This window comes from Lactuca serriola, chromosome 4 (assembly GCF_051521515.1).
Source record: "Lactuca serriola cultivar US96UC23 chromosome 4, Lser_US96UC23_V15, whole genome shotgun sequence".
Lineage (NCBI taxonomy): Eukaryota > Viridiplantae > Streptophyta > Magnoliopsida > Asterales > Asteraceae > Lactuca > Lactuca serriola.
In genome coordinates this window covers 330,655,945-330,680,257 of record NC_136411.1, presented here as the reverse complement: position 1 = coordinate 330,680,257, position 24,313 = coordinate 330,655,945, and the positions used below count along the sequence as shown (strand labels likewise).

At 39.6% G+C, this 24,313-nt stretch overlaps 1 long non-coding RNA gene across 1 annotated transcript; it reads right to left on the bottom strand.

Annotated features, from left to right (window-relative positions):
- Positions 1 to 248: 248 nt before the first annotated feature.
- Positions 249 to 1,017, bottom strand: LOC145100716 (uncharacterized). The gene is made up of 2 exons (XR_013705213.1): positions 707 to 1,017; positions 249 to 639 (listed from the first exon to the last, which is right to left on the bottom strand). It is a non-coding gene; the product is annotated as an uncharacterized LOC145100716 (long non-coding RNA).
- Between the last annotated feature and the right edge of the window lie 23,296 nt (positions 1,018 to 24,313).

The window sequence follows — 24,313 nt, the reverse complement described above, 5'->3', positions numbered from 1 at the left end:
TTAATGCCAAGATTTAGTCTTAATACATTAAGAAATGTTTGATGTATCCAATGTGGTTAATCTGGACCATTTTACCCTTGGATCACATCAACACAATAACAATTGACTGCCAAATTTAATCTGGACCATTTTACCCTTGGATCACATCAACACAATAACAATTGACTGCCAAATTTAATCTGGACCATTTTACCCATGCATCATGTCCAATTCATTAACCTTTTAAACAAATTAATACTTCTTGGAAAGCACTCAAAACATCAAACTATCATTAATCAAAAAGATTTAGTCATAATACATCAAACAAATTACAACATTAAGGATTACATTTAGTCTTTGAATACAGCTAAACTAAGGGTTAAATTAAGGGCTAAACTACTTCTTAAACACAAACAACAGAAACAACACAATCATCACAACTTTATGAGTAAATAGCTTCCATTTGAGTTTTTCAAACTCTTGTCTAACAACCAAATTTTCTTGTTCCATCTTCATCTTACATATGCTGATCTCGTTTTCCAATATAGAAACTTTGAGGGTTAAATTGCACGGTTCTTTTTTGTCCTTCCCAGAATTGACTTCATTTTCAGGGGTTTCGGGCTCCAACCATTCCCAGAACTTGCATTTTGGTCCTTCATTCTTGAAAAAAGTAACAAATTGGTTAAAGAAAGAAGATTAAACGAAAAGTAAAAAACAATTGCTTTACCATGGAGTTTGGGCACAATCTGAATTTTTTTCCTGGATTGTCTTTAGTTCGTGAAGTTCGTACACGAGATGGCAACCCACAGTAACAAGGGTTTTCAGGTTGAAATTCAACATTTCGTTTGGAAGAAATAGAAGAAGAAGAAGAAGAAGACATGTCGATCTAGGGCAAGAACGGGCAAGAACGATGCAGTACTGTAACTTTGCAATTAATAAGCCCAGTTTATGGCACATAATGCCACGTAATATCCACATAAGTAGTAACCTACAACAACCGGTATCAAGGGTTTTGGTGAACAGGGATTATAAGTTCAATGGTATAATAAAGACAAAAAAAAGATAAGGGACCTAATGAATACAAGACGAATACTTTATTACCCTCAAAGGTCATTTTCCCATAATAAATCTATAAATTGAGGTTCTAGCTGTCCATTATGGTTTTCTGCTTTTGCAAAGATAGGGGCAAACGGTTCGTCCTTTGGACAATATGCTAAGACACTACACTAAGTCACATACCATCTTCTAACAAACTTCTAACTAAAACATTAAAACTTGAACAATTGATCTACCATATAGAAATTACACTACCTTTATAAAGCCAAAAATAAGATTTTACAAAATGACGAACCAATTAGTCGGTTACTGATAAAATTAAATTCAGTTTTGGTAATAATCTTGATTATAAATTTATTTTATAAGTAAATAAATGCTATGTCAATATGTCTTAGAATATATTCTAAAAAATAATACAAAAACAAAACAACATTTTAAGATAATTTTGTGATTAACAAAAAAGTAAAATTGTTGCACTCCAACCGACAGCAATGAAGATAATTAACTCACCAACGACATACATGATAACAGAAAAAGGTAAATACGCGTCCACTACGCTATTTCCACACTCTCAGTTCCGGTACAAAATTACCAAATTGCCCTCCATCAACAAACCATAAAATCTCCACATTATCGCTTCAAAATCCCATTCATTATCACAAATTCACAATTCACAACTCACAACGCTCACGACTCTCCAAAAATGGCGAATACAAATACAACCAACTTCATCGGCTCCACCACTCCACGGCGTTCGTTCTACTTCTCCGCCTGTATGTCGCCGTCGTGCGTCCCCGTCGATGAACAATACACCCGAATCAAAAGCACCAGAAGCGACAATCATCATCACCAAAGACGGAAGTTGAAGAAGCTGATGAACAAGGTAGTTGAAGAAAGCAAGAAGAGCATATACGGATCTTCTAAACCTTTGGTGTTCCACTACGATGCTGTTAGTTATTCACAGAATTTTGATGAAGGCAATCATGGTGATGATTTTTATATGTACAGACTTCGAATCGCGCAAGTGTTAGGTGAATGCTCGTAGGTTTTCTTCACGTCATATATGATCTCATGTACAGTATAATTTTGTGTTTTAATTGGATCCTTGTGTGATGAAATCCTCAAGGATATTAATTTAGTTATTGGATCTGGAATATTAAATCACTTATTTTTAAATATGAGAATTGTGATCTATTTTCAGGTGTAATAGTTTGATGAATGTTTATGATCACTTTATATCTATCAGATAATTAAGAAATGCGAGTTTCTAAAAATTGGAACACATCTTAATCCTATGTGTAAAATCTATTTGCCTATTTTTTTTTGGAATGTACAAACAAGATAAAATATACTATATGTTAATAATTTCATCTTGGTGAAAAAGTAATTACACTCACTGCATTGTCTACTGTGTGTTGAAAATTTCTCGGATTATTGTTTTTATTTGGATGATGGGACCGGGGGAGCTGACATGCATGTGGATAAAACATGACCAGCTTACCACTATTTCTAAAGTTTTGAGCACTCATATATATATATATATATATATATATATATATATATATATATATATATATATATATATATATATATATATATATATATATATATATATATATATATGTTTGCAAATAAATCTATTAGATAATCACAAACTTATTATTTAAATATGTATTTGTATGTATCTTGTATTATATATTCTTTAGCACATGAGATTAGCTTGTATTTTGTTAATATAAATACATAGGAGGTTAGTGTGTATTTTGTTAATATAAATACACAGACCTCACACAGATTCAGGTGTGCTTTAAACTATAAACACTTTACATGGTATCAGCCTAATAAACCGGATTCCTCCCTCAAAATATGTTGGTTTTTTTTTACCTTGAACCCTCCGATTTCTTCCTGGCATCTCATCACCATGTAAACCTTCTATAGACGATACTTTCACTGTGAATACTCTTTTCATATGATTCTTATTAAACTCTCTTCCACCAATTACCTTCTATGGAGGAATCAAATGATGCCTCAAATGCTTTTAAGTCATATTAATGGCACCTCCATCGCTCCTCCTGCAACAATTGAAGCAAATAACGAATTAGTCTCGAATCCTGTGTTCTTTACATGGACTGATTTTGACCAGAAGGTTGTCATTCTATTAAATCCCTCTTTCACTGAGGAGGCTGTTGTCGAGGTCCTTGACCTCTCCACTTCTCATGCTATCTGGTCTGCCTTGCAGACCGCTTACAATAACTCATTTATTGAATGTATTCACTCTTTACAAGATTCTCTTCATCAAATGACAAAAGGTACAACTTATATTTTTGATTATGCTCGCAAATTCAAGACTTGTGATAAACTTACTGCCATTGGCCAACCTGTTGAGGAGATGGACAAAATTCATTGATTTCTTTGTAGATTGGGAGCCTCATTCAAAACTTTCTCCACAACTATTCAAACATCTAAACAATCCCCACTTTTTCAGAGATTTAGTTGCACAGGCTGATGGCCATGAGTTATTCCTTCAAACACTTCATGGTCACACTACTCCTCCCGCTGCCTTTGTGTCTCAATAAAACATGTCCAAAAACTCTCGTGGGCGTCAACAACATTATTCTCGTGGTGGTTCTAATGGTAGTGGTTCTCTTGGTGGTTCTAATGGTGGCCATGGACGTGGAGGTCGTCGTCATCCCCACTGTCAATTATGAGGAACAAATTGGCATTATGTGTCTTCATGTCCCAACCTCCATACTTATGCCACTAATGCACCTACTTCATACTCAAATTTAGCTCAAGACAGTCGCCAAAAATCCGAAGTGGATGCTTGTAATGCAGGTTGAAATGGACACTCTTAAACAAAATCCCACGTGGACTTTAGCTGCTTGTCCAATGGCCTCTAATCAAGCTCTTCCAAACATATTTTGGGCCTAGGGTGAAAGAAAAAGTTAGGCCCTTAAAATACACAAATGTCATCAAGTTTTTTTTATAATATCTCAATAACTAAAAAAAAAAAAATTCATTGTACTATTTTCTAAATATAACAATTTCCTTAAAAAAATTTGGGCCCTTTTAAAATATGGGCCCTAGACGGTCACCCCTATCGCCCACCTGCTGGGACGAGCCTGCCTCTAACATGGTAGGCTCCAAATGGGTGTATAGCACGGAAAACAACTCTGATGATTCGATAGAATGATTTAAATCACGTCTTGTGGCTCAAGGTTTCACTCAAATTCCCGATCTTGAATACTCTCATACCTTCAGTCCAGTTGTTAAAGCATCAACTATTTACATTGTTTTGTCGCTTGCTATTTTACATAACTGGTGTCTACATCAACTCGATGTCAACAACGCTTTTCTTCACGGTCAATTAAACGAAATGGTTTTCATGGAGCAACCTCTTGGATTTATTGATCTTAAATTCCCTAATCATGTTTGCAAGTTTTCCAAAGCTCTATATGTACTAAAAAAAGCCCCACGAGCATGGTTTCATCGTCTAAGCTCAGTTTTACTTGCAAACGGGTTCAGTTGCAGTCGTGCAAACACCTATTTATTCATCCATGCCAAACACTCATATGTTATGTACTTGCTGGTCTACTTAGATGATCTCATTCTCACTGGTAATCAAGAATCGCTAATCACTTATTTTACTACTCACTTAAATCAAAAATTTGCTATCAAAGATTTTGGTGATCTTAATTACTTTATTAGCTTGGAGGCAAGCTATACCGATTATGGTTTGTTTTTATGCCATTCCAAATATGCTAAGGATGTCCTCACTCGAGCTAATTTACTTGATTTTGAACCAGTTCCCATGCTGCTAGCTACTCATGAAATATTTACTTCAAACATACAATTGTTTTCTGATCCTACTCTCTATCATTCCTTAGTTGGAGCTTTACAATATTTGAATATTACTTGACCTGATTTGTCATATGTTGTTAATCAAGTAGGTCAATATCGTCATGCTCCTACTCATGCCCACTTTCAATCAGTAAAACGAATAATGTTGTACATATAGGGCACTATTTTATTTGGTCTTATTTTTCACCGTCCACATACCAATAACATCTTGGGCTACTCCGATGCTGATTGGGCTCGTTGCCTTGAAAACGCCGATCCACCGATGGCTACTCCATATTTCTCGATGGCAACTTGATTTCTTGAAGTGAAAAGAAACAAACCATTGTCTCAAGATCTAGCTGTGAATCAGAGTATCATGTTATGGCTAATACTGCAACTGAGATAGTTTAGATCAATCACCCTTTATGAGAGTTGCATTCCTTACCTCCAGAACAACCAACTTTGTTATGTGACAACAAAAGCGTTCTCTTCATGACACAAACTCCAGTCTCCTATAAATAGGACAAACATATTGATCTAGATTATCACTTCATTCAAGAACTGGTTGCTTTTGGTAAACTCTACATAACTCGTTTCTTCCAAGCTTCAGGTGATAAATATTTTCACCAAAAGTCTTCTGCGTTCCCAGTTTGAATAATTTCACGATATCCTACGACTCGGTGCACCACCCATTCACTTGAGGGGGGATGTTAGATAATCACCAACTTATTATTTAAATATGAATTTGTATGTATCTTGTATTATCTCTCCATTAATATAGAAGATTAGTTTGTATTTTCTTAATATAAATACACATACCTCACACACGATTGAGGTGTGATTAAAATTTTAAACACTTCACAAAATCAATAGCAATTAATATAACACCTGTTTTCCAAGATGGATCGATTTAGGGTTTTAGGGAGTCAAAAGATTGATTTTTGAAAAAAAATTGAGTGTTACAACGTGATCATTTGGTAGTCATGACGCGACATGGGCAAAATGAGAGAAACACATTTCAGACCATCCTCACGATGTGAGACACAAAGTGTCATGATGTGAAACCTACTAATGCCAAACCTAAGATCTTTTAGGGTTTCCTTCGTATTTAAGTGCCTCTAAGTCATTTTAGGGTTCATTACCATCCTCCAACACCCTTTTACCTTAGAAATGTAACACCCGTTCCTTGAGGTATTATTTAATTTATCGAGTTAATAATTGTTTTGGAATATCACTTGGACAATGGATTCATTTGGAGTGTACTTAGGAAGTGGGCCATGAAGATGGGCCGCCCATAAGCCGTACGTTGTGCGTAACTTGGCGTATGCGGGCTGTAATGGCCATTGGATTCGACTGACGCGGGTACGTACGCCCAACGTACCAAGAGGTATCCCAACATACGCGGGTAGATGCTAAACCCTAATTTTAGGGTTAAGGACCTATAAATACATCATTATAGCCTCCCCTTTTGGCCTCCTCACCTGTCCATCACCAACAGAGAAACCCTAACTCGTTCATACTCTTCCTTGTGTGTGTGTTGACATATTTGATCTTATTTTGGAAAAGAAGGACTTGGAAGAAGAAAGGAAAGGTTGGAGAAGAAGCCCTTGAGTACCTTGAGCTCTAGGATCTGAAACAAGCTCGCTATTTGGAAGCAAGAGGAGGTATAAAGCTCCTATCTTTCCTCCTCAAAGTCTAGATCTAGGGTTTTGAATATTTGGACCTTTTTAGGTCCAAAGATTGGATCTTGACCTTGCAACTTCAATTTTGAGCTTAGGGTTGCCACCCTTGAAGCTCAATGAGTTCCTTCAGCCATAAAGTTGCAAGCTTTGAGGCTTTTATGAAGCCATGCAAGAGATTTAGTCATTTTTATGGAAGTTCATTGTTATTCTTAGTGTTGGGCTCATTTGGTGGTTGCAAGCCACCAAGTGATCAAATTTAAGGGTTGGGACGAAGCATGGGACTCAGATCTGTAGTTTGGACGTATGGTCTTAAGAGATTAAGTCGTTTTGGAGAAAAATGCTTTACATGAGAGTATGTTAGGCATACATGCCGGTACGCGCAACGTATGAGCCTTTTCATAAGTACGTGCATCGTGCATAGAGGTACGCCTAGCATACGCTCAGACAGTGGACTTTTGTTATTGGGCCTTGGTTTGGGCCAAGTCCTGGATATAGTAGTAATAGGTTGTGATGGGCCTTTAGGAGTCAGTTAAGGGACTAATGATTAGTGGGCTTGGTAGGAAAGCATATTTGAAGAGTTAGGGCCAATTTAGAAAATTAGGTCATTTGGGGACTTAATGGGCCTTAGTGAGGACTAGAAAGGATTTGGGCTCACCAATGCTCCAGCTGCATTCATGGACCTCATGAACTGCATGTGCAGACCGATGCTGGATTGGTCTGTAATAGTATTCATTGACGAAACTTTGGTTTACTCCAAGACTCAGGAGCAACATGAGGAGTACTTGAGAGAGGTTCTAGAGACACTAAGGACGGAGAGACTTTTCACGAAGTTCTCAAAGTGTGAGTTCTGATTGCGCGAGGTGCAGTTCCTTGGGCACCTTGTCAACCAGAAGGTATTCTAGTAGATCTGACCAAGATAGAGGCCGTGATGCAATGAGAGATTCCGAGGTCTCCATCTGAGATTCGGAGTTTCCTGGGTCTGGCAGGGTATTACAGGAGATTTATCCAGGACTTCTCCAAGATAGCAGTTCTGTTGACCCGACTGACCAAGAAGTCGGTGGTTTTTTGTTGGGGTTCTGAGCAGCAGACAGCCTTTGAGACGCTCAAACAGCGATTGTGTGAGGCGTTGATTCTCACCCTGCCAGAGGGAATAGATGACTTCGTAGTCTACTGTGACGCTTCGATCACAGGTATGGGAGCAGCATTGATGCAACGAGGTCATGTGATAGCTTATGATTCGAGGCAGCTGAAGCCTCACGAGGCTAACTATCTGATGCATGATTTGGAGCTGGGGGTTGTGGTGTTTGCTCTCAAGATTTGGCAGCATTACCTCTACAGGGTCCGGTGTACCATTTACATGTACCATAAGAGTTTGAGGTACCTCATGGATCAGCCGAATCTGAATATGAGGTAGCGTCAGTGGTTAGACGTGGTGAATGATTACAATTGTGAGATCCTATACCACCCGGGCAAGGCCAATATAGTGGCTGATGCCCTGAACCACAAGGTGGTGGAGGCCCCGATCCGAGATATCTATTTGCGGATGACAGTGATTACTCCACTGCTGGAGTAGATTAGGGAGGTGCAGGTTGAGGGCCTGAAGGAGGAACGCCAGAAGTGTGAGAGGATTATAGGCCGAGTAGCCTCATTTGATTACGATAGCCGAGGGTTGTTAACCCTGAATGGGAGGGTCTGGGTACCGTACTGGGGCGGAGTACGACAGGTATTGATGGATGAGGCCCATAAGTCCCGGTTCTCCATCCATCCAGGGGCGACGGAGATGTATACAGATCTCCAACCCGATTACTGGTGGACCTGCATGAAGCAAGACGTAGCTTGGTACGTGGAGAGATGCCTGACCTGTAGAAAGGTCAAGGCAAAGCACCAGAGGTCTCACGAATGGATGCAACCATTAGACATTCCTGCATGGAAATGGGAGAATATCACTATGGATTTCATTACTAAGCTTCCCAGGACCGCACGTGGGGTCGATTCGATATGGGTCATCATGGATCGATTGACCAAGAGCGCTGATTTCATACCTATCCTGGAGAGCATCTCGGCCGAGATTTATGTGCGAGAGATAGTGGCACATCAATGAGTGTCTGTCTCAGTGGTGTCAGAGCGAGATGTCCGTTTCACTTCCAGGTTTTGGATGCGGTTTCACGACAAGATAGGTATTCATATCCATTTAAGCACTGCTTTCCACCCTCAGACAGACGGACAGAGGGAGAGGACGATTCAGACTCTCGAGGATATGCTTCATGCATGCGTGCTAGATTCCAGTGGCAGTTGGGATACGTATCTTCCGTTAGTGGAATTTTCGTATAACAACAACAACTACTCCAGTATAGACCGGCCTCCCTTCGAGATGCTTTACGGGTGGAAGTGTAGGACCCTGATCTGTTGGGGTGAGGTCGGTTAGAGGGTCATAGGGAGTACGGAGGTAGTACTCAAGACCACAGAGCGGATCTAGCAGGTCCGGGGCAGACTTCAGACAGCTTAGAGTGGAAAAAGAGTTACGCCGACAAGCAGTGTTCGGACTCGGAGTTTCAGGTGGGTGATATGGTCCTCCTGAAAGTGTCACCCTGGAAGGGTGTTATCAGGTTTCAGAAGCGGGGTAATCTGGTCCCCATGTTCATTGGTCCGTTTAGGGTTTTGGCCCGGGTGGGCCGGGTTGCTTACCGGTTAGATCTTCCAGCAGAGCTCAACCAAATCCACAACACTTTCCACGTTTCCCAGCTTCGGAAGTGCTTGGTAGATGATTCAGCAGTCGTACCGCTAGAGGATATTCAGGTTGATGACAGCCTGAATTACATAGAGATACCGGTGGCGATTCTGAATCGCAAGACGAAGGAGTTGAGAAATAAAAGGGTCGAGCTAGTGAAGGTGCAGTGGCATCACAGGAAGGGTTCTAAATGGACATGGGAGTCCGAGGAGGAGATAAGGGAGCATTACCTAAAGTTGTTCCCGGATGCAAAAGGAGACTTTGAGGGCGAAGTCTGATTCAAGTGGGGGTGAATTGTAACACCCGTTCCTCGAGGTATTGTTTAATTTATTGAGTTAATAATTGTTTTGGACTATCACTTGGATAATGGATTCATTTGGAATGGACTTAGGAAGTGGGCCGTGAAGATGGGCTGCCCATAAGCCGTACGCTGGGCGTAACGTGGCGTACACACGGCGTAATGGCCATTGGCTTTAAGGGACGCAGGTACGTACGCCCAACATACCAAGAGGTACACCCAACGTATGCGGGCAGATGCTAAACCCTAATTTTAGGGTTAAGGACATATAAATACATCATTATAGCCTCCCCTTTTGGCCTTCTCACCTTTCCATCACCCTTAAAGAAACCCTAACTCGTTCATACTCTTCCTTGTGTGTGTGTTTGACATTTTTGAGCTTATTTTGGCAAATAAGGACTTGGAAGAAGAAAGGAAAGGTTAGAGAAGAATCCCTTGAGTACCTTGAGCTCAAGGATCTGGAACAAGCTCGCCATTTGGCAGCAAGAGGAGGTATAAAGCTCCTATCTTTCCTCCTCAAAGTCTAGATCTAGATTTTTGAAGATTTGGACCTTTTTAGGTCCAAAGATTGGATCTTGACCTTGCACCTTCGATTTTGAGCTTAGGGTTGCCACCCTTGAAGCTCAATGAGTTCCTTTAGCCATAAAGTTGCAAGCTTTGAGGCTTTTATGAAGCCATGCAAGAGATCTAGCCATTTTTATGGAAGTTCATTGTTATTCTTAGTGTTGGGCTCATTTGGTGGGTTGCAAGCCACCAAGTGATCAACTTTAAGGGTTAGGAAGAAGCATGGGACTCGGATCTGTAGTTTGGACGTAGGGTCTTAAGAGATTAATTCATTTTAGAGAAAAGTGATTTACATGAGAGTATGTTAGGTGTACACGCCGGTACGCGCAGCGGACGAGCCTTTTCAGAAGTACGTGCATTGTACATAGAGGCACGCCTAGCATACGCTCAGACAGTGAACTTTTGTTATTGGGCCTTGGTTTGGGCCAAGTCCTGGATATAGTAGTAATGGGATGTGATGGGCCTTTAGGAGTCAGTTAAGGGCCTAAGGATTAGTGGGCTTGGTAGGAAAGCCCATTTGAAAAGTTAGGCCCAATTTAGAAAATTAGGTAATTTGGGGAATTAATGGGCCTTAGTAAGGACTAGAAAGGATTGGGCCTAGGTCATGGCCTAAAATAGATCATAGGGGTAAAATAGTCATTTTACCCATGGGAGAGTCATTAGTTTTGACTAAATGTTTATTTGGTCATTATAGTCAGGGAGTAGTTGGAGCAGCAGATGGTGTCACCTTTGCACGAGTTATTTAGCAGTCAGTTTGAGAGGTGAGTTTTCCTTTAGTAGGAACGAGTCTAGTGCACCAATGCCGGCCCGTTTAAGTAGTATAGTTTGCTAGAGCGAGCCCGATGTCGGGGTTAGCCCAATGCAATTTATATGTTTCTGAACTTTGGTTCGATGTCGGGGCAATCCCGAGAAGTAGTTATGTATGCTTGATGTGTTTGTGATTCATGCATGTTACTTGTTATGTATATTATATGTTCCAGGCTTCAGCCCAATACATTATATGTGATTATGTTATATGCTTATGTTATGTTGTGTATGTGTCGGGGTAATCCTGATGTCGGGGCAAGCCCGATGCCCGATGCGGTCGGATGCCAGGGTGAGCCCAATGCCAGGTAAGCCGATGCCGAGATTCATCTTGATGCAGTTGGGAGTAATCCCAGAGTTATGTGATTTGTTATATGCATGTGTATGGTATGTGGTAGTTTGGGGGAGCTCACTAAGCTTCGTGCTTACAGTTTCAGTTTGGTTTCAGGTACTTCCGGTAGCAAGGGGATAGAGTTCTGGATGATCGCATGGCACACACCATAGTCACAGCCTAGGAGTTTACTGTGATGTTTTATTATGAGATTTTGATTTAAGACATACACTATGATGATTTATGATATATGACTTATGATTTTACTTATGACTTTGGATGGTTTATGATTTTAATAATGATTTGAAAACAAAGTTTTTGGGTCATATTTTTGGGATGTTTTAAGAAAAACCCTAACCCTATTTCCCTTGATGATTCGTGGTCTATTAGATCAGTTTTTGGCTTGAAGAAGAAGAGAAGAAGGAGAAGAAGTGTTCTATTGGTGGAACTTGCAAGGAAAAAACATCATCATTGTCTCATATTGCTTCTCGACCTTTGAAAGTACTAAAGGCACAAACTTTATTATTTAAGTGGTTAGATCTAAGTTTTTTCCCATGGTTTTCATGTTTTAGAAAGTTTGAATGGAAGTAACATAAAAAGTTGGAAACTTTATGCATTTTACGGGTCCCTCGGGTATGATAATGTTCAGATATAGGAGTTGGTTGATGTTTGGGTCCATGCATATGAGCTTTGGTGCAATTTCTTCATTTTTGACCTAGAATGGATAGAGGACATGCATGAGGCACACATGTTCATCGAGTAAGCATTTTTTGTGGACCTTTGGAGTCCCTTTTAGCTTTTGGAAAAGTTAGAGTGAAAGACATAATGGATTAAGGACTTAAATATTTGGATTTATGCTTTAGACTGTAGTCACAATGTGGGGGAGAGATGTTCACGTCGTGAGGTCAGCTCAAAGGTTTGTCTGTAACTGAGTTGGCTGAGTTAGAGCGAGTCAAGTTTGAATCGGGTCAAGTGTACTCTCACGACGTAACCAAGTCCTGTTCACGATGTGAGGCTCAGTAGTGGACAATGTGGGATGTTGACTTTAACTTTGACTGTTGACTTTGGCATGGGTTGACTTTTGGTCAAATTTCCATTTTGAGAAGGTTGACTTAGGGTTTACCTTGTGGGGATTATTAGGAGGTGTTTATCACCCATTTATTGGTTGGGGGAATCTGTTAGTTGTGGATGGCATGACATTAAGCTAAATTTTTAGCCGACTTTGTGAGTTAGGCGAGTCTTCTCACTATACTTGTGTGTGTGGTAGTATATGCATGTTGACCAACTGGGTCTTATTTGTTGATTTCTAGTAAATTTAGAGACAATAAACATCAAAAATGAATTTTTAATAGAAGATTATTTAGAATAAATAATCTTAAACAAGTTATAGTATATGTCACAAGGGTTCCGTACATATAAAGAATGCCGAAATCCGAGTTATAACGAAGAAGTTATGACCCGTCGAAGTTTTACGGCAAAACCGGCACGACACCGGGAATCATAAAAAGTGAGTTTACGATAAAATATTTCTAGCCCTAGTGATCTAAATGGAAGTCGTATTATATGTTGAAGTGACAGTGTACATAAAAAGAACGTCCAAATCTAACTTCGTATGAGGAAGTTATGATTTTTCTAAGATTTAGCATAACAGTAAACAGCTTGGAAATTCAAATTTTAGATCGGTTGATTTTTAGTCAAAATAATCTAAACGAGAAATGAAGATATCGTTAATAGGAGTTAAACGATAAAAAGACAATCGAAAACGGAGCTCGTATGCGAAAGATATGGACGAAGCTTAGTCTCTACTCTTCAAGCGCGACGAATTCGATGCAGATTTGTCAATTTGAGATATAATAAGAATTGGCTGAAGAGGTAAATGGAAGTTGTAGTACTCATAAATACCAATGCGTGGATATAAAAAATGTTGAGAATAGAGCTCATATGAGAAAGATATGGACGAAACTTAGTCTCTTCTCTTCAAGCGCGACGAATTTGATAAAGTTTTGTAAATCCGAGCTACAATGAGAATTAGCCAACGGGGTCTAAATGAAAGTTGTAGTACTTGTAAATACCAACGCATGGATATAAATAACGTAGAAAACGGAGCTCGTACGCGGAAGATGCAGACGAAGCTTAGAGACTACTCTACGATAAAACCCTATAAATAAAAGGTGAATCCTTCATATTTCTCACACCTTTCACCCTCTCTTTCTCTCCCTAATTTTTCTCTCTAAGCCCCCTAACCCCCCCTAAGCCTAGGTAAAACCCTAGCACCCGAAGGAAGCCACGAGGCTCCCAGAGTCCCGAGAAAAAAGGTCTTTCGGTTCGGAAACGCTGCTCCAAGCGAAGCCCAGTTTTCGAGAAAACCTGCTGTAAGTGAGCTACGTCTACGCTATTTTTAATATAGCTTTTAATAAATTATAGTAATGTTATTAGGACCTTATGGTAGTTATTTTGGCTATTATTATGGGTTATATAAGTGTTGTTGTAATATCTTTTTAACCACTCGCGGTACGGTACGGGGAATATGGTTTGGAGGGCCGCTTGGGTTGCTGGATTTAGAAGTGCTATAGCCAAAATGATCCTGCCCTCCGGTGTTTCATGTCTGGCCCCTGTCTGTACATAGTGGGTGAAGAGTATTGTTTAACTCTTATATAATAGTAATAATAGCTATACTATTAATTAGTCTCGGTAAAACGTTAGACTAAACTTTAGTGGTAATGGTACTAGGTTTTGTCGAAGGAAATTGTTTTAAAGTAAACGAAGTGCTATCCAAGAACCACGTCACCACCTTATCAGGTGAGTGCATAGTTAATTTCATATTACACATAGATACGAAGTATTTTATATAAATTACGTTCTATGTGTGCGTATTATCTAAATACTTGCTGTCTATGCTGGATGAACGATTTTATACATGCTTCAAATGAATTAAACTATATATGTATTTTATATCTACAAAATATGTTGGGTAAAACATGGGTAGATGAAATATGAGTCGGATGATGAGATGAGAGGAGATATAGACCATGAGATAAGGGTGAGAGGTGAACAATGAAAGAAGCCTTTTATCCAAATGATGGACCCGTCATCTAGCAGAGTATGGATGACAACCGCTGACTATTCTAGACAGTCCAGTGGAACACTAGCAGGCTTGCAACCTGTAGGTGTTGTGAACGATGTGTTCACCTGGTGTACTCTAAACCTTGGCGACTATGCAGACTTAGTGCCTAAACCTTAGCGATCATGCAAACTTGATGCCTAAATCCTGGTGACTATGCAGACTTGGTACCTAAACCTTGACGACTATGCGGACTTAGTGCCGGTTGTATAAAACCTAGCGACTATGAAGACTTAGTGCCTAAACCCAGTGAAGATGGACTTCGTGCCAATTCCTTAGGATAATCCTTAGGAATAAATGAACGAGGAGTAGCTGATTTTTTGGGTAGATCCTTAAGAGTAAAGAAGATAATGGGGATGGGTAATTGGGTTCATTAATTCTTTGAAGATTAAACATAATAATTATATTATTTCGGGTTGAAAACCCTATATACTCACTAGGTTTCCCAACCTGACCCACTCAATTTATTTATATCACAGGTGTTGATATGAAGTCACATTACACAGATAGATTAAGGAGATATAAATCACTAGTGATAATGAATGTAAGTTCCGTTTATGCTTATGTTTCTGTATTGACGATGACATACCAAATGTTTTAAAATGAATAAAAATATTTTTCTTCGGAAATGCTTTGATAACGTATTTATCATGTTTTACTGGGAACAAATTCCGCAACATTTTTATTAAAAGAGGTACTCTGATTTTTATAAAGCAAAAACAAAATCGGTCTTTTCTGGTCGTGAAAATGGGGATGTCTCATGATACCTTGTAGCCTAGGTGGAATTAGATGCTATGTTAGATTTGGAATCTATATTGGTGGAAATGATTGTTAAGTGTATGTTTGAAAATTGTATACAGTTAGGATCATATAGCCATATAATGACTGATTTTGCCCTATTTCGTGTTCCTCGTCTGGTTGTGGTCTTAAGGTAGAATCATTTATTCAATAGTCTATTTGATCTCGTATTATGTATTATTTGCATGCATATGAGTGGAAGTTTGAAGCATTGTTGTAGCAAGTGACTTTGGGATGTCCTTTGATTGATTTGTGGCCTTTGAGTGTTACTGTATGAATGCTGCTTGTTATGTGCTTTGTGGGACTCTTATAGATGTGAGTTAACTATTAAGTGAATATGTTGAGTTACATGCTATAAAGGTTAAGTAATTTTAGAATGATTGATTCGACCCTATTACATAACTCTCGTTTGAGTCTAACCATTGTAGCGTTGTGTCTTTCAGTCGAAATATTCTTTAACTTTTTTTGCATGTAGATGTATTCATGATGTAGTTAGCTGATATTAGTAGGAGTTCTTCAACGATTGATGGTGGAGTGAGGTGGGATCCTAGGAGAGCATAGGGAGTGAATTAGTTTGGCTGACATGTTGTATAGTGAGTATTGGGAGTATCAATATGAGAAAGTGACTTAGAGAATTTGGGATGATTCTTGAGGAAAGTATGTATAGGTGTGGAAGGTAGTATTGGGCCCGTACTACTGAAAAAATAGGATCCGTATTCGAATCAAGGAAAGTCATGAGGATTCTAGGAAGCCTGTAGAATATGGAATTCATCGGGTATGTTCTGATCATTTTATTGTTGCTTTTTCAACATGGTGATGAACACTCATGGAGGAGGTTCTAGTTCTATGTCACGCACAGGTGTTGGTGCTGAGCCGATTGATGAGCGGATCTACGAGTATGTTTCATCTAAGATCACTCGTGGTATTTTGGATGCAAATCCTGTGATGTTGGGTCCCATCAATGAGGGGATCATGGAGTTGCTGGATGAGTGGCTTGGGGCTTTACGTGTTGTGATTGCAGCTGGTTAGATTGAAACACACATATTCTATTTTCAGGAGTTCAAGGCTTGTGGAGCCTTAGAGTTCTTCGGGGATAAGAACCCCTTTGCTAGTAGGAGGTGGACCACTGACATGGATGATGCTCATCAGACTAGTTCATGCTTTGAGGGATCAAAGGTGGGGTTTGCATCATGTCTTTAGAGGGGTTGAGCACATGATTAGATTGTTTCTGAGGTTTCTCAGATCTTAGAAGACAAATTTCTTGGCATTATTTTTCACATTAATGACAAGTTGGTCACAAAGCTCGAGGAACAAATTATAGTCGTTCAGACATCTGATGGGATTGTTGAGGTCACTCAGGAGCTGGAGCTTGGTTGGAAGATGTATCTAGGAAAGAGGAAGTGGACTCACAAAAAAACTGTGCTAACAACATCAAAGAAGCTAGATGTTGCTATGCCAAGTACTGGAGACCTGAGGGGCAATGCCATTTTTCAATATTTGGATCAAGAACCCTTTCAGAGGAATCATATTCATTTAAGACACATTTATTCAATCTCATCGAAGCAAACATAAATCAACCAACAAACCCAACAAACATAAATAAGCCAACAACAAAACCTCATCGAGGGTTGTTGTCTTCGATCCATCGACAGTAGTGGGCATGGGAAGCATTTGGGTGATTCTTCTTCAATAGGAGGGGCTGCAGTCGATGTCTCCGACAGGCCCGTCGTGGCTTCCTTTCTCATCGTCGGTAGTGAAGGAGCCAGGGGTGTTTGGGTGGTGTTCCTCGACCAATCGCCACAAAGGAAGGGGGTAGCTTCGGTGCTCCACTCGACTGCTTCCCTTCTTGTTGTAGGCTGTGGATTTGAGCAGTAGCAGTAACGATGAAAGGGGGTGTTTGGTTGAGACCGGTGAGCAGATTAGGAAGAGGATGGGTATTGTCATGGTGGCGATTGGTGGTTTCCTAGTTCCACCGATTTCCTCCTATGCTAGAGATGCATAACTGGTGAAGGGGGGGGGGAGAGAAAGAGAGAGAGAGAGAGAGAGAGAGAGAGAGAGAGAGAGAGAGAGAGAGAGAACGTATGGGTGGGTGGGGGATAATATATTTCTTTTTTTTTTTATTATTTTTAAGACAAAATGGTATTAGAATAATTGTAAAAAAAAAAATTAAAAAGTTATAATCGTCTTTTCAAGTTTTTTTGGACTAAAAACCCAGAAAAACCTTGATTTTGGACATTATGTGCAAGCTGGAAACTTTTTGGACCCCATCCAAAGATTTTTGCAAACCACAAGGATTAAATTTGTAGTTTTGTCAATCATATGTCTCAAAATTCCATAGTAAATGTTGTTGGAATAGTGTCTAAGGCTGCAACTATATTTGACAAGTGTTTGACCCGGTTGTGTATGGTCCTTTTGGGTTGCCTTCACCATAGCAACTTGACAGGATGATTTATAATGAGAGAAGAAATATTATTAATATATTATGAGAATAATATAAGGAATAATAATATTGTTATTTGATTAATATAAGTCATAAATTAATTAGGAATTAATTTGGTGACTTAAAGAGATTAGTTAAATAAAAGGGCATAAACTGTCAATTGTATGATAGTTATACTTTGGGCTATAATCCCTTATGGATAAGGGGTGGACGATTTTAGGGTTAAGATAGGCCTAGAAGTTGTCCAAGGCTTATCATAAGGAGATTGGATTACTTAGGGCCTAAGTTATCCAATTAGGGTTTAAGAGTGAAACCCTAGGAGCCTCACAAGTATAAATAAACCCATGGGGTCAAGGAAATCGACACTCTTGCTTTTGAAGAAACCCTGGACGACTTCCTGCCCTCTCCCCTCTCTCTCTAATCATCCTCTTGCTAAGTTGGTGTTTGTAAGCCATTAGAGGAGTGACATTTGTGACTCTAAGCCTCAAGGACAAGAAGATTCAAGCAAGCAATTCAAGGTAATTCTTTAGATCTATTTTATTGTGTTATTATACTAGATCTATGATCAAAGTCTTGGATACATTGCATGTTCAACTATAGAAACCTAGATCCAAGCATTAGGGTTTGTATGTGCACATAGGAATGTTCATATGGCCAAAACCCATCAGTGGTATCAGAGCCTTGATCGGTTTCTATTGAATTGATGCATTAGTTGCTTGATTGTTGATTGCAAATTCGATTTTTTTTGTCTTCTGCCTGATGAACTCGGCGAGTCCCATAGTGGTACTCGGCGAGTAGGCCTCAACTCAGCGAGTCCATCAGTGGTACTCGGCGAGTTCGAGCGTCAGAAGGAGCTAAGTTCGGGATTTCTTGCTGTTTATCTTAAGGAAACTTGCCTTTATCTTAATGGGTCAATATAAATCCAATTTTAACATATATTTGAGTATATCCTTGACCTAATTAAAGATATTTACCAATAAATTGAATAATAATTTCCTTATGTGATAATTGATTAATTATTTTAATTAAATTGGTAAATTATTTTGCAAGAAATAATTAAATAAATCAAATATGGATAATTATGTGATTAAATGTTAATTTGGATTATTTGTTATTTGATCCCTTATGTTTTGAAAAGTTTAAAACTTGTCCTCAAGTTTTGAAATTTATGTTTTGTTATTAAAAGTTTAATTTAGACAATTTAAATTTCGAACCCTAGAATTTTACAAGTTTAAAATTCAACCCTATACTAATATAATATTACAATATATATATATATATATATATATATATATATATATATATATATATATATGTATGTATGTATAATTAAAATGCTAGTCTTACCGTTAGTAGGCCTCATTCACGAAGCCGGTCTATAAGGTGGGTATAAGGTTGCTGCCTATAAAATGGCGCTTAATGGGTGTACACTCTCACCCACCGCTTGCTTGATCGGTGGAGGGTCGTTAGCCGAGCGGGTAGGATAGGACAACTCTATCTCCTCATTAAAAGTATAATATTAAATACAAAGTAACTACATGTTTTTCAAATTCCCAATCGTAGTTACTTTAGGAAAAGTGAATTGATGCAATCCCATGAAATTACACTTTGCACTATTGCTAAGAAGTTAGTGGAGCGTGTGTGGTTTACCGGCACACTAATTGGTTCTAAGCATAGGTGGCAAAGGGTGATTCATTGTTTATCATAGTTCGATGGAGCGTGTGTGGTTTACCGACACATCGAATAGGTGATTGTTACAATGAAGGCATCGTGTAGATTTGCATGGTTATTCACACCCACTTTGTGTTCCTCGGTATCCCAGTCACAAACGAGAGGGGCGTATCGAGATTTAAACATGCCATTGAAAAGTTCAATGAATCTCATCGAAACCTAGGAATTCTCAATACATTTAGAACTTAAAGTTAGGTTTTCATGGTGGAGAATTAGTGAATCGTCATTCACTTACCTTCAAGTTGTTTGCATGTTGGATTACGGCATCCCTTTTCTAATATGTAAATAATGTTGTTGGATCCTAGCCCTAATTTTTCTCATTGGGTGATAATTAGGGATTTTAAATTCTAATCAATCTTTGTCCTTTCTATTTGTAGATGTCGAACGCGAACAACGCTGCTGCTAGCTCGTTCACATTGATGAGCCTTTGCCAAAAGGTGACTTTCGATGGAACAAACTTTAGCGAATGGATAAGATACATTCGCACGATTGCTCGCTACGAGGACAAGGAGTATGTCCTTGATGAAAAGCTCGAGAAGATCAACCCAGAAATCGCTACTCCGGCTGAAATGACTGCTTTTGAGACTCATGAACGTGATGCAACGAAGGTTCATTGCATCATGATAGCCACAATGAACGCCGAATTCCAAAAGTGCTATGAGGACATGTATCCGTACGAAATGCACCAAGACTTGTTGGAGAGATACCACCAAAACGCGAGGCAGGAACGTTACGAGTTCTTCACTAACATGATCTCCGCTAAAATAGGACATGGTGAATCTCTAACCGTACACTTGCAAAAGATGCAAAGGTATGTCGATCGTCTTCACAAGTTGAATGTCGACTTTGGGGAAGACTTGGCTATCGACATGGTCCTTCACTCCTTGCCTCCGTGTTACAATCAATTTAGGATGACCTACCACATGAACAAGGAAGAGGTCACCCTAAGTAAGCTCCAAGGTCTCCTTAGGGTTGCTGAGAGCAACCTCAAGGAAAAGTCTGTTGCACCCACTCCCAATCCACCCGCTGCTCCTGTTTTGGCCATTGGGCAGGGAAGGGGCAAGAAGAGAAAGGCTCCGTCTAAGAGCCACCGCAAGGGAAAGTCCCGAGATGGTTCCTCTTCGAGTGGGACCAAAGTTGATCCTGCTAAGCCTAACCCTAACCCAAAGGAGGCAGAGTGCCACCATTGCCACAAAATAGGGCATTGGAAGAGAAGCTGCCCAGAATACCTACAAGCCATCATGGAAGGAAAGATCAAGCCGTCTTTCACAGGTGTTTACTCAATTAAATCTAATGATTCATCTCATGCTATTTATTGGGTCCTCGATACCGGGTGTGGTTACCACATTTGTTCTGAATTGCAGGGACTAAGAAGAAATAGGGATGTGGAGCTTGGAAGAATAAATCTAATCATGGGGAACAGAAGATTGTCACATGTGACCAAGATTGGAGTGTATTCTTTAGTGCTTAGTAATGGATTATGTTTAGATTTGAATAATTGTTGCTACTCGCCAGAAATGGCAAGAAACATCATTTCGTTTCATGGTTTGTTTAGACAAGGATTTAGATTTTCTTTTAATAATGAGAATGGTTAAATTTATGCTTGTCTAAATGGTATCTTATATTTTGAAGCAATGCCATGTAATGGAATTTATGAAACTGTTATGATTGTAGATAGCCTAGGAAATGATGTTTTATGCATGGATTCTTCCAATAGTATGGATAGAGCATCCTTGTGGCATTGTCGTCTTGGACATGTCAACAAGAAGCGCATAGCCCAACTCCAAAAGGATGGAGTGTTGGAGTCATTCGACCTTAGGGAAGATGACACATGCGAGTCTTGTTTACTTGGAAAGATGACCAAGTCACCCTTCACTAGCACATGTGAAAGGGGTGAGGGTTTATTGGATCTCATACATACCGATGTATGTGGACCCTTTAGATCAACCACAAAGGATAGGAATCGCTTCTATGTGACTTTTATCGATGACTATAGTAGATATGGGTATATCTACTTAATCAAGCAAAAGTCAGAAACGTTTGAAAAGTTCAAAGAGTTCAAGAATGAAGTGGAGAATCAAATGGGCAGGAAAAGCAAGATGCTTCGATCCGATCGAGGAGGAGAGTACCTAAGTCTTGAATTCCACGACTATCTAAAAGAGTGTGGAATAGTTTCACAATTGACGCCACCTAGGACACCGCAGTTGAATGGTGTGGCAGAAAGGCATAATCGAACCTTGTTAGACATGGTCCGCTCTATGATGAGTCGTGCTTCACTACCTATCTCATTCTGGGGGTATGCCTTAGAGACTGCTGCCCATATCCTTAACCGAGTCCCTACTAAGAAGGTTGCCAAAACACCTCACGAGATGTGGACAGGGAAAGCTCCCTCGTTAACGCATATCAAGGTTTGGGGTTGCGAGGCGTTCGTAAGACGAGAAACTCACGACAAGCTCGAACCTCGTAGTGAGCGATGTATTTTCATCGGCTACCCGCAAAAATCCTTTGGATATCTATTCTATAGACCGAAGGACAATGTTGTCTTCGTTGTGAGGAGAGGAGTTTTCCGAGAGCGAGAACTCATAAGCCAAGTAGACAGTGGGAGGCAAATCGATCTTAAAGAGATTCAAGAATCGATTGATGAAGGAACCTCTACTGCTGGCACTCAACCCGAGGAGGAAACTCCGGTTGAACCGATTGACGAGTCCTTACCTCTTAGACGTTCCGAAAGAGTTAGAGTTCAACCCCAGTTTTATGGTTTTCATATTACTACCGAAGGGGACACGTATATTAGTGATGGTACACTAATAAATCTAGATGAACCTAATAGCTATAAGGAAGCCATGGCAGGCCCGGAGTCTGCGAAATGGAAAGAGGCAATGGACAGCGAGATCCAATCCATGTATGACAACCACGTTTGGAATTTGGTTGATAATGTGCCCGGACGTAAGACTGTTGGGTGCAAATGGATCTTCAAGAAGAAGACCGACGTGGATGGAAACGTACACACATATAAGGCGCGATTGGTTGCGAAGGGCTTTACTCAAACTCTCGGAGTTGACTATGATGAGACCTTCTCACCAGTTGCGAAGATAAAGTCTATTAGAGTGATGGTAGCTATTGCCACATTTCATGATTATGAGATTTGGCAAATGGATGTCAAGACCGCTTTCCTTAATGGGAAGTTGGCTGAGGATGTTTACATGGCTCAGCCAGAGGGTTTTGTCGATCCAAAGCATCCAAATAGAGTGTGTAAGCTTGAGAAGTCCATTTATGGACTTAAGAAAGCGTCTCGTAGATGGAATCTTTGCTTTTATGAGAAAGTCAAAGAGTTTGGATTTGTACGAAGGGAAGATGAATCGTGTGTATATGTCAAAGCCAGTGGGAGTATAGTAAGCTTCCTCAGTTTGTATGTCGATGACATACTACTCATAGGAAACGACATCTCGACACTGCAGGAGGTTAAGTCCTGGCTCGGGAAGTGCTTCGCTATGAAGGACCTCAGAGAGGCTTCCTATATTTTGGGAATAAGGATAGTGAGAGAACGAAGTAAGAGACTAATAGGACTTAGTCAGAACACTTACTTAGATAAACTACTAAAACGTTTTAGTATGGAAAATTCGAAGAAGGGAGAATTACCGATACAAAGTAATGCCAAGTTGAGTAAGACTCAAAGTCCGAGTACCGAAGCCGAAATAGCAGAAATGAGACGAGTACCATACGCTTCCGCAGTTGGCTCAATCATGTATGTTATGACTTATACTCGCCCTGGTGTAGCCTTTGCTTTGAGCATGGTTAGTAGATATCAAGGGAACCCTGGAAGAGCCCATTGGATTGCGGTTAAGAATATCCTTAAGTACCTTTGGAGGACCAAGGAATGGTTTTTAGTCCTCGGGGGGAGTGATGACTTGAAGGTGCGAGGGTATAGTGACGCCAGCTGTCAGACCGACAGGGACAACTACCGTTCGCAGTCGGGCTGGGTCTTTACCCTGAATGGAGGAGCAGTGACTTGGAAAAGTTCCAAGCAGGAAACCGTAGCTGATTCAACATGCGAATAAGAGTACATTGCAGCGAGCGAAGCGTCGAAAGAGGCAATATGGTTGAAGAACTTTATTGGTGATCTTGGAGTTGTGCCTGCCATAAAGGAGCCTATGGAAATTTTCTGTGATAATGAAGGAGCGGTTGCCTTGACCAAGGAACCAAGGGATCATGGTAGATGTCGTCATATCGATAGAAAGTATCACTTTATTAGATATCGTGTAGAAGAAGGACAACTCGTGGTTAAGTGGATATCATCAGAAGATAACCCAGCAGATCTGCCTACGAAGGGACTGAGTAGGATTAAGCATTTGCAGCATGCTAGGAGTATTGGACGGAGAGATGATATTACATTGGATTAGATAGTTTTAGAAACTTGTAATAGATACATGTGATTAACATTTGATGATTAAGTAAATGAGTATTATTTATAAGTAAAGCTACTATCTTATGTTAATTGTTTAACTATTGTTTCACTTTGCATGTTTTGACTTCCAGAATAATTGAGTTTATTTAGAATAATCGAATTATTCAAACAGTCCATAATCGTTCATATGTTGGAAGTAGGTATGAATGAAGATTGTTTTGAATTGGTGTGTAGATTGTCTAAATGGTATTAGACATAGCAAAAGTTTGCTGCAACGTTCATGAGTGCTTATGAATTAGTTTTGAGCATTGGAATAAACCCGTGCTTGCTGGAATCACCTTATGGAATCTGACGAAAAGGTTGATCGCAAGACGATAATATCATATGGTCTTAAAACCTAGATATATGGTTTGTTATTTGTTAATTGGTTGTACATTGATAATGCGAAACCGCATCAGTAAATTGATGTTATAAAACGCATTGTTGTGTATAATTGATTAATGAATAAGTAAATGCATATAAGTCGAAGTTTATCT